This window comes from Monodelphis domestica, chromosome 2 (assembly GCF_027887165.1).
Source record: "Monodelphis domestica isolate mMonDom1 chromosome 2, mMonDom1.pri, whole genome shotgun sequence".
Lineage (NCBI taxonomy): Eukaryota > Metazoa > Chordata > Mammalia > Didelphimorphia > Didelphidae > Monodelphis > Monodelphis domestica.
This window is the reverse complement of record NC_077228.1, coordinates 344,370,589-344,382,644: the sequence shown is the minus strand read 5'-3', so window position 1 is coordinate 344,382,644 and position 12,056 is coordinate 344,370,589. Positions and strand designations below refer to the sequence as shown.

The following is a 12,056-nucleotide window of genomic DNA, read 5'->3' as shown; positions in this document are numbered from 1 at the left end:
GCTGAATATTTTGATTCCATGGAACACAATCTTTCCTTTATTAAATATTTTATGGTAATAACATGAGAGAATAAAGCTTATTTAAATGAGACGTTCCAAACAGAGGTCACACACTCATTTTAACTGAATAAAAAAGAAAAAAATATGAACCACCACTTACCATCTTCAACACTATAAGCTTCTTGAGGGTAAGGCCTATTTGCATTTGTGCCTTTGTATTCTCAACACTTGGCATATAATAGATACTTAATACTTGTTGATTTGAATTAAATCTAGTATGTCTGAAATTAAAAAGAAACTAGACTCATTCTCAAAAGAAGAACAGAACAACAATTTTTTTTTAGTTAGAAGTGACATCAACAATGCTCTCTTCTAAATAGTTCATGAATGCTGTATATAAATTTTATGGGAAATGTGTGTAACAAATTAAATTTTCAGGTATTTTATCTTTATGTAAAGACAAACAATGGAACTTCTTTTATTCTATCAGATAGGAAGTTATTTAAGTAGAAAAGAAATTTTGTGCATCTTCCTTAGGTTTTTTTCCCCCCTCTTCAGTTGCAAAAGACCATATTTCCTGTCTTTTTGTGGTATTTTGTAATAGAAAATAGTTTTTATGGAAATGGTTCTAAATGTATAAAGAATTAATTTCAGAATAAAGGAGATCATAGGACAAAATATATCTTTATTCCAGGATCATCAGCATAGCCTTCTAATTTTCTCCTTTCTTTTTTTTAAGCAATGAAAACTTAAACTTTTATGAAATGTGGAACCAGTGAGATAAGTTGAACTTATAAATTTTCCTTGTATGTGTTTAAATTTATTCATCTGTCAAACTTTTGAAAATTCTTCAGTACAACTTTGTTTCTAAAGTGCTGTGGTTGCGTTGTAGCCTTGTTATGTTATAAAGCCTCATTAAAAAAAGAAACACCAAAGAATTATGTTGCTGAATGTAAACCACTGCTGTCATTAACTGTTCACATTCTGTTCACATACTCTATGATGGTTGTTATTGAGATCAACTTACTTTTTTATATTAAATTTATTTCACTAATTGCTACACTCAATAAGATCAAATTGTTGTATGAGAGAAAACAACTGAAATTTTATTTTTCTACTGACATTTCTAATGCTAGTGTCAATATTTACCAATAAAAATTAATTACATAAAAAGAAGTAGAATCGATAGCCAAGAGCTTATCAAAATTATCTGGTTAAAAAATAGAAATGTAAATCAGTGGAATTGAACAGACATATCAAAAATTTTGATTTTGACAAAAATATAGATCCAAGTGTTGGGGATTGGAACTCACTATTCAGTAAAAATTACTGGGACAATCGGGAAAGTAGTTTGGCAGAATTAGGTATAGACCAATATCTCACACCATTCACCAAGATAAGATCAAAATGAATACATGACCCAGACATAAAAGGAAATGTCATAAGCAAATTAGCTTATTAGAACACGGAACATAATACCTATCAGATTTATGAATAAGAGAGGAATTTATGAGTAAAGAGAGATGGACAGTCTTGTGAGATGGATAATGGACAATTTTGATTACATTAAGTTAAAAGTTTTGTACAAATAAAACACGTGTAGCCAAGATTAGAAAGAAAGCAAAAAAATGGAGAAAATCGAATAGACAGTTTCTCAAATAAAAAGTTTCACCTAAAATATATAAAGAACTTTGTCAAATTTCACCAGAACAAGAACCATCGCCTAATTGATAAATGGGCAAAAGATATGAACAATCAATGTTTGGATAATCAAAATCATATATAAGTATATGAAACATGCTCTAAATCACTACTGATGAGAGAAATGCAAATCAAACCACTTCTGTAATATCTCACACCTAGCAGATTGGCTAAAATGGTAAAAGGGTAAAAGGGTAAAACAACAAATGTTGGAAGGAATATGGGAAAATGGGGACATGAATACACTGCTGGTAGAACTGTGAACTGATCCGAACATTTTGGACAGCAAGTTGAAATTGTTGAAAGTACTTTGTCATGAGAAGGAAATTGTCTTGTCTCATAGCTGCCAGAGGATGCACTAAGTTGAACTACATTGTCTATCTAGGTTAACTTATTGAAAATATCTCAGGAATAGAGAATTTTAAAACCGTGTATATACCCTTCAAGCCAACAAAACCATTGCTGGATCTGTTTCCCAAGGAAATCAGGGGAAAAGGAAAAGAACCTGTAAGTTCCAAAAATTTTATATCAGCTCTCTTTGTGGTGACAAAAGAACTAGAAGCTGAGGGATATCCATCAACTGGGGAGTGGCTGAACAAATTGTGGTATATGACTGTAATGGAATACTACTACACTGTAAGAAACAATGAGCAAGTTAATTTAAAGAAAAAAACTTTGGAAAGACCTACATGAAATAACAAAGAATGAAATGAAATTAGTAGAGCCAAGAGAACATTATATACAGTTACAGAATTAATATTTGAAAAACAACTCATGAATTTCCCCCTCAGAAAAAAGAATTGCTAACTAAAAGGACAAAAGACATATTTACATATATTTATCTTTTTGTCAAGTGATACCTTCTGTGATACAGAGAAGGGAGATGGCAAAATACCTAGAAATAAATTCCATTAAAAATAAACCTAAAAAAAAACAGCCCATAGGAAAATAATTCCTATTCTAACACGAGGGAGAGAGAGAGAGAGAGAGAGAGAGAGAGAGAGAGAGAGAGAGAGAGAGAGAGAGAGAGAGAGAGAGAGAGAGAGAGAGAGAGACTTTGCAGCCTCTCTTTAAGACCTACAAAGAGAGTAGAATCATCATTTCATAAAGTAGTTCCTTCTTCTGAGTATAACTTTGTTAAGAATTCCATTCCCCCAAAATTAAGCCTTTGCAACATCTACCCACTGTTCCTGGTTTTGTCCTCTGAGACTAAACAGAATAAATCTAATATTTCTTCCACATGACAGCTCTTCAAATTCTTGAAAACATCAATCATGCCCCCGCACCATAGTTCCTCTCCTATTTAGGCTAAATATATCCAATTCCTTCAACTTATTCTCACATTACAGGCACTCAAGGCTCTCTCCTCCATCCTAGATGTTCTTCTCTAGATACTCTAACTTGTCAATATACTAAAATGATGTCACTCATAACTGAACACAGTACTCTAGAAATGATACAATCAGGGTAGAATACAAAGAGACTGTCACCTTATCTCCAAAAGCAACATTTCTTTTAATGTAGCTCAAGATAGCATTAGCTTTTTGGCTACCACATCATACTGTTCATCAATACTGAGTTTACCAACCAACTGAAAGCCTTAGATTTTTTTTTCAAACATGCTGGATCATAGAATCCTATAAAGGTGTCTCAAAAATCTTAGTGTAGTTTTAAACTTTAATAGGTTAAACTGCTCTAAGAATTTTGGTAATGTCTGTATTTAAAACTACGAGGAACTTTACAAGTCATTGAGACTGATCACTTCCTTTACAAATGAGGAACCTAAACCTCTAAAGAAGCTAAGAGACTTGTCCAGGGTCACATATAAGTATTTGAAACAGGATTTTAATTCATGTCTCTGAGACTCCAAATTGAGTGCTCTACCTACTAGACATGCTGCCTCTGATGGTGTCTGTATACATGTGTGTATGTAGGAGATATCAAAAATATAAATATGTTTACAGATATATTTTGATAATGGCATTGAACTCACCTTCTGTATCAAGTTAATGTGTTCTACTATATTGTGTGTAGACTTCCAGCCAAAATATCTTTTTGATAAATACACCATTAAAATGTTCACTTTGGTTTTGTGTCTATCATTTTCTTAAAAAGTGATTCTTTTGGCATGGATGTGTTACTGCTTCTTAAAAATGTTGTAAGTACTTTATCATGAGAAGAATGAATTTGTTTAGTCTCATGGCTGCCAGAGGATGCATCACATTGAACTACATCATCTATCTAGGTTAGCTTACTGAAGATACCCCAGGGACTGAGGATTGCACTGTAGGTAACCAGAGAATGAGACAAAGACATATAAGAGGCAAAGGTAAGGGTCAAACAATAATCAAGTGGGCTTAGAGGGAGAGTCAACACCAAATCGGGTGGGCTTTGTTTTTTATTTTTAGTTCACTGAAAACCAACGTTTAATCATTGGTAACATTCATTGCCACTAGGGAATGTTATTATTTGAAAGAAATTTTCTGTAATAACTCACATTTATTTAGGGTCACTGCTTGGCCTATACCCAAAAGAGACAGGAAAAAAGGAAAAGTCCTAAATGTGGTGTTTGTGGCAGCTCTTTTTGTGGTAGGGAAAGGCTGGAAGCTGGGAGGATGTCAATCATTTGAGGAATGGATAAATGAGTTGTGGTATAAAAGTATATATACATAATATATTTAAATATGGATATATGGATATATAATGAGTATATTATGTATTGTATACATATGTATACACATACATAAATATTATGTATGTCTATGGCCAATAAAGGAATTTTTTGTTTGACTCTGCATATTTTTTATAAAGAATTTATTTTTCCTTTTCTCTTTTTCCCAAAGGGGAAGTGGGCATGAGAGAGAGAAACCATATTTCTGTTTACTTAAAAGCAAATATTAAAAAAGTATGTAGTTTGTTGAATGTTGCACACACTTTCAGATGAAATTACTGTATTACTAGTTTTATTTGTAAGACCTCACATGGATAGGAGATAATCTATAAATGTTTATAATTTTAAAGCAAAATGCATCAATAAAATGAAAAAAGAGAGTTTTTTTTAAAAGCCCTTATCTTCCATCTTGGAATCAATACTGTGTATTGGTTCCAAGGAAGAAGAGTGATAAGGGTTAGGCAATGGGGGGTAAGTGACTTGACCAGAGTAACACAGCTTAAAAAAAGAGAGAGCTTTGTAAAGCAATTTCCCTCAAACAATCCTGAGAGATAAATGATAAAATTACAATTATCCCCATTGTAGAGATAAGGAAACTGGCATTTGAGGAGTTTAAGTAGTTTCCCTGTGGTCACATGCATTAGAAAAAATATGGTACCTAATACTGAATTAAAAAAATATATATGATCTATTGACACTTTCCAGTCTGTCCATCCTCTAAATTTCATTTGTGTTTATATGATTGTGGTCAGCCTCTACTTACATGTCCTGTAAAATGAAAGTACAATATAATACAAAAAAATACACATTTATTATGTACCTACTATGTGCCAGGCACTAAACCCTAAGGATATTTTAAAAAGAGAAAGACAATCCCTATCCTCAATGAGCTTACAATCTAATGGGGAAAGAGGACACATTAAAAAAAAACTGAAAGGGGGAAGGTATGGAGAGGGTAACAGAGGGGCATGACAATAGAGGATTTAAAAACAAAGTTTGTGGGAAATGATGAGTTGGCTGGGCTTCTGAGCCCTCTTTAAAGGAATTCTTTGGGAGGGGGTTTTGGTTCTGCCCTCCAATCCTCCTATCAAAGGGGCAAAGGCACTAAAGAGATGTAAGAACCAAAGCTAAGGCAATCTTCACGATGACTGGTTTCTGGTGACATGTGCATCCTTCAAGGAGCTTGGGAAGCATGATTATAGTGGATTCATCACAGAATAGCTGGTGGAAAAAAAATGGTGCTAGAGAGCACAAGATGTTTTTTGCTTTCGTCCTTGTGTCCCCAGAGCCTGGAATATAGATCAATAAAAGCTCATTGGATTGTATGCATATAACTCATTGGCCATCCAGATCCTTACATATATTTTACAAAAGTACAACAGATGGCTTGTGGGTAAATATACTGATTTCAATCATTCCTAAAAACCAATTTAGTTTATGGTATTATAGATTCAGAAATAGAAGAGGCTTTAGTGGGCGCATAGCCCTTTCATTTTACATGTAAGGAAAATGAGACCCAAGGAGAATAAATGATTTATCCAGGGTCACATTGGTATTTAGCACCAAGTTGAGACTTGAAATTTAGATTACAAAATCTGCTCCCTTTCCAATATATTAGGCCATCTCTATTTCCTGGTCTACCTGTCGGTCAATAGAGGGTTATTATAGTCTCAATGCCATTACAAAATACTTCTTGAAGCAACTTCTTAGAGCTATATTTGGGCATCCCCATAATGCTACTTGAATATTAATACGAAGAATAGTAAAAATGAATAAAAATAAACTACAATATAATAAAATCAAATTTCCAAAAATTTGAAATAGGAAAGTTATAATCTCAATATTCCTTTGTGATAAAGAAGGCTTTAAGGAATTAAAGTCATACCATATATCTGCCAAAGGTGAAAGAGTAGATAGATGCAATCATAGAAAATAAATAACACAGACCAATTGTGCTTCCCCTTCTGCAACCAAATGCATCATGTTCTAAATTATAGACACATTTTAAAGAAGGAACTCCCTTTTCTGAAATTACATTTTTAGTATAATGAATGAAAAGAGAGCGTTGAAGTCATTTAAGTCTTCCAAAGGCTAAATCTTCAGAATTAAGCTTGTTTATTTTTGTCTTTGTGTCAAGTACAAATTTAAAATTAAGGAGTCACATACAAAGGATAATCCTTTCAGAATCATAAATTGGCAATGTTTGTACCCATCTAGGATTTACTACACAGTGGAGAAGTAACAAAAAATCCTTCTTAATATTTTCTTTATTTGTCTTTTTGTGTATATATGCATAAACTTGAAGACTTTGGGAACACTCTAAATATACATACATATGTATGAATGTGTGTATGGCCCAGATCAATGAAATCACATTCATATAAATAATGAATATATGTATTTAAGTAAATACATATTAAATCTATATAAGAAATGTGGGTGTACATGTGTAATTGCTGTAGGGGAGCAGCCTGGGCACGATTTCCAAGTGATGTGTGATCAATCAATGGAGAGAGCAGGAAGATGGGTCAATTCCAACCCTTTGTTCAATAATCAATCATGGGGCTTGTCTTCAACAAAACCACAATTACCTTATAATACCTATTCCTCCAACATCCCCTACACATGGTGGTGTACATTTAACATCCTCCTTTCAATAGCAGTCATTCATTCAGGAGCCAGTGAATAATAGCTCTATAACCCCTCCATTTTGAGGGGAAGTTGTACAGAACGAATTTATTTGTATAACATATATATATATATATACATATATGTCTATGTGTATATACACATATATACATAAATAATTTTAAAATGGATTAATATACATATATTGAGGCTGAGCATTCATTTTTTTCAAATGGGGTACATAATAAAAAATGTATAGATCATTAATTGAGGGAATCCCAAAGAAGCAACTCTTTTTTTTTTTACCAATACAAACTGACAGTTCATAATCTTAGAGAGTTACTTTGGCACTGAGAGATCAAGTGATTAGCCCAGGGTCACACAATAAGAATGTCAGAGGTAAGATTTGAACCCAGGACATCCTATTTCTGAAATCTAAGAAGATAAATTCCCCTACTAAAATGTACAGTTTTTTTAAACACAGAAAATAATCACCCTTAAAAGTATACAGGTATTTCTTTGCAATAAGTCAAAATTTATGTTGCAATGATTATTCAAAGCCACTGGTAGAATGTAAAATAAGAAAGATTCAGTTTTCAAAGGCAAATGATGCAATACTCAAATCTTGCCTTGGGAACACAAAAGCATTGCCCTATCCACTCTATGTCTTTTATTAAGTCATGGACTCATATATAACTTCATAGGTTTCTAAGAGTAGGAAGACACTATAAAGGTAATCTGCTCCAGCCTTTTCACCTAACAGAAAAAAAAATTGTTGCCCAAATAGTTGAAGTAATATAGGAAACAGAGGGAGAACCAGGACTTGAACCTGGTTCTCCTGACTCCTATGGTCAATTCTTTTAAATACATTCAGAAATTACATGGCTGTTAACTGCATTTTATCATGTGGCCCTACTGACTCTCTAAAGGCACAAATAAATAACATGTCAAACTGGAATATGAGAACAATTGTTTTGAAACACCATCATGGATTACCATTGGGAAGAGTCAATTTGTTAATGAGAATTCTCACAGGACCAAATATGAGCCTTTGATGGCTATAGGACAAAACCAGATGAAATTATTGTTTCTTTTTAATGTCTCAAACTCCCTCAGTTACTAGTTAAAAAACCACAGAATATCAGTGTTGGAAAGGAACAACATTAAAAACAACTTCCTGACTGCTAAATGGTGAGGAATGTAGAAAGGCCCCAAAATCCCTGTTCTTAAGAAACTCACATTCTAATAGTGAAGACAACAAATATGGAAGGTTTAGGCTGCAAGTTAGATGGAAAAGTTCCAGGTTCCTTAGGGTACAGTGGCTAAGTAGATGTTAATGCCTCTCCTTTGATGTCATTTCCACTTACAAAGTATCAGTTTCTAATGTTGAACCACTTGACAATCCCAAAGGCTTTGGTAATAAGAATTTTCTTTTTGGAAGTCTTTAGAAGATATTCTATACCTGCTTTAAGAATAGTTTCCAGGTGGCATATCCTCAGTGGTTGCTTTCCAGGATGATGGCTACTGACACTGAGCTGAAAGCATTGCTATTCTTGAGGCTCTGGGGTTCAATGTTTTGGGTTTTCTCTGCCAGAATATGAGGGGAGATCAGGATCCAGATGATAATGATGATGTTGGTAGCAGTTTGACTTGCCTGGCACATGTTGCCTCCTGTCTCTTTCTCCAGGTATCTTGCTGCTTCAACTAGGCTAACTTATCTGTCCTGAAGGTTTGATGGCAGCTGCTAAGCCTAGCTGGTCCCTTCTGTCCCAGAGTTGCTTCTTCAGAGGATGGCTTTGAAGACAGGATTGGCAGAAAGACTGGTGATCTAAAAGATGTGATGCCTAGGATTCCTGTCTCTATGAATGAAGTAAAACCTATTATCTCCCAAAGCAGTCTCTTCTACTTGAAGACAGTCATCTCATCATATTCCCTTCTCCCTACCTTAGTAATGAGAGAGAGAGAGAGAGAGAGAGAGAGAGAGAGAGAGAGAGAGAGAGAGATGGATGGATGGATGGATAGACAGACAGACAGATAGATCGATACATATATGCATAGAAGATAGATAGATGGATAGATTTTTATTGATTCCTTTTTTCTGTGTTCTAACTATTTCTTGTTCATAACATCCACAAATCCCACATTGAACCTGTGACAGAGGCTGGCACTAAAGAAAAAGTGCCAGGCTGAAGAGGGTATGAATCTTTTTCCTCAACAGGGGAGGTGCCCCAGGAGGCTGGAATCTTGAGGAGCAGAAAGTTCCCTCTGAAGAGCAGTTGGTCTCTAAGTCTGGAGAAGCTGAAGAGGGAGGGATGGATAAGATTTTCTCCTGAGGGTTACCCACCTTTTCCTACTTGTGACTTGAAATCCTTCCCCCCAACATTTTCTAATTGAAAAGACTCACTGAGGAGAAACCTGAGAAAGGCATTTTGAATTTGTCAGACTTTACCTCAGCTCCTGTTGCCCTGGGTCTGAAGTGTGGCCAAGGGGCCAAACCCAGGGTCAGTGCACCTGACTATTTCTCAGGGGTCTTGGGCTGCCAAAGTCTGAGTTCCCTCCATAAACTTGAGGGGGGAAGGGTTTAGATAGACAGGGACACCTCTTTTCCCCACTATCTGTTCCCATTCTTCTCCTTGTCAGTTATTCCTTTGTATTATTCTGATTGAGTTAATTGACATTAAGGTAGTTATCTTTTCCCCAAGCTTTGAATCAATTGTGAGTGAACAGCTCCAAGGAGGAGAGACATCTTCTTAAAAAGAAATATTTGTCTCTGGTAATGGAGGGGGGACAAGAGGGACAAGAGAAAATCTGGGAGAGCAGCCATAGCTAAGGAGTGAAGGGAGAAAATCTTCAAACTCCCTCCCCCCTCTCTGAGTCAACCCTAAACATCAGCTGTCTCTCTCCTGGATCCTACTTTGTAACAAAGAAAAACAAATTAAGCAAAAATATCTGATAGAGAAACTGTCTGAAAATATAAATAATATTCTGTCCAACAAGCTCCCCTCCCCCCATCTACCAAGATAGGTAGTAATAGTCTGGTAAATATTTAACAAGCACATCTCTGATGGGGAAATAGACAAATGAGAAGACACTTTTAAGTTAAATCTGCATTAACATTTTCTCCATCACGTTCTTAAATTTATACAATTAACAAAACATTAAATCATGTCCTGATTAGTTCAGTTGTTTGGTGTTCAGTCATGTCTGACTCTTCATGACCCCATTTAGGGTTTTCTTGGCAAAGATACTGGTGTAGTTTGTAGTTTTCTTTTCCAGCTTATTTTACAGATGAGGAAACTGTGGCAAGCAGGGGTAAGTGAATTGCCTAGGGTCACACAGATAATGTCTGAGGCCAGATTTGAACTCATGAAGAGGTGTCTTCATCTTTCCAGTTCTAGTACCTTGTCCACCATGCCACCTAGCTGGTCCAATTTGTAGCATTTGTCTAATTCAGAGGTGTAAATGCTCATGCCAGAAACATAACAATAGGCTCTTGAGAGTAGCCACCCCTAGAGGAAGTCTGTTATTTCTCCTTAAGGACTTTTATTGTTTTTTCCATTACTCAAAATGCAACTTTTCTTGATTTTTTTGCACCTTTATAGTTTATGTCAAAAATTCTTAACCATTTTTTCAAGATGACCCTCTCCTCGAATGATATTTTAAATATACAAAATAATGTTACAAAAATAATAAAAATGAAATAAAGTTATAAAATTTTTTATTAAATTTATGGACTATGTGATAAGAATTCCTAGCTAAGTCTTCTTTAGCCAAAGCATTCCCAGGTTCCTTCCATCAATCCTCATTGGTATGATCTTAAGTGATTCTCTATTTTGGTTGTCCTCCTCTACATGTTCTCCTACTTATAAATGTCTTTATGATTAGTACCCAATACAATATTTCTTATAAAATCTGACTAGGGCAAAGTACAAAGGCATTTATTATTTCCTTATTCCTTGACACTTATCTTCTTATAAATTAGAGGTAGCAAGGTGGCATAATGGAGATAGTGCTAAGCCAGCAGTCAGGAAAACATGAGTTCAAATCTGGTTTTAGACCCTTATTAGCTGTGTGATCCTGGTCAAGTCACTTGACCACTTGGCCTCAATTTCTTCAACTGTAAAATAACACCTACTTCTCAGAATTATAAGGATGAAATTAGATATTTGTAAAAATTGCTTAGCAGAGTACCTGACATACTGTAGGCACTTAATAAATACTTGTTTCCTTCCCCTTCCACCTCATATATCAGCCAATTATATACATTTTCTTGGCTACTATATCACACAAAAAACTTGCAATGAATGCCAATTTCATTATTGGCCTCAGAAACACCCCCCCAAATATCTTTTTCAGATGAACTTCTGACTAGCCACACCTCCCCTATTGTCTTCCTATACTTGTTATATTGATTTATTGAACCTATAGATAAAACTGTTCAACTTTATTATTCACTAAGATTATATCACTTAAGCAGTCAGTCAAAAAATACATCACTAGGTCAAAGAGCAAATTTAAAAATGCTAATGGGTAAAAGGTCCTAGCAGGAAGCATTATTTTTAAAAAACAAACAAACTCTTACCTTCCATCTTGGAATCATTACTAAGTATTATCCAAGACAGACACATGGTTAGGGCTAAGCAATTTGGGTTTAGTGACTTTCCCAGAGTCACACAGCTAGGAAGTGTCTGAGTCCAAATTTGAACTCAGGAACTCCCATCTCTAGGCCTGGCTCTAAATCCATTGAGCCCCTCACTGCCCTAGCAAGCATTCTTTAAGGAAGGGAAAGGGAGAGTTGATATGGCTCTTTCAGGAGCTTCCTTTTTAAAAATCTATAATTTAAAGAGGAGTAAATATAGGAATTTGTTTTTGTTAAACTATATATATACAATATAAATCCTTTTATCAAATAAGTAGATATGTATTTATTAAAAGAAAATTTTTGCCACTGCAGTAGAGGGGTGATATGGAAAAAAAGACAGATTTCTGTTTATTAAAAGAATGAAAATTTAATTTAAAAAACACTAAAATATTGTGGAGAGAGCAAGATAAAGAA

The 12,056-nt window shown here is 34.7% G+C and overlaps 1 protein-coding gene across 4 annotated transcripts in view; it reads right to left on the bottom strand.

Annotated features, from left to right (window-relative positions):
• SPACA1 (sperm acrosome associated 1) overlaps positions 1–12,056 on the bottom strand; it is a 65,379-nt gene that overhangs the window by 8,700 nt on the left and 44,623 nt on the right. The window contains exon 7 of one of the 4 annotated variants that reach the window (XR_008916613.1): positions 161–281. The exons of the other annotated variants lie outside the window; for them this stretch is intronic. The gene's annotated coding sequence lies outside the window, so the exon portion shown is untranslated. The remainder of the gene's footprint in view (positions 1–160; positions 282–12,056) is intronic. 4 annotated transcript variants of the gene reach the window in all.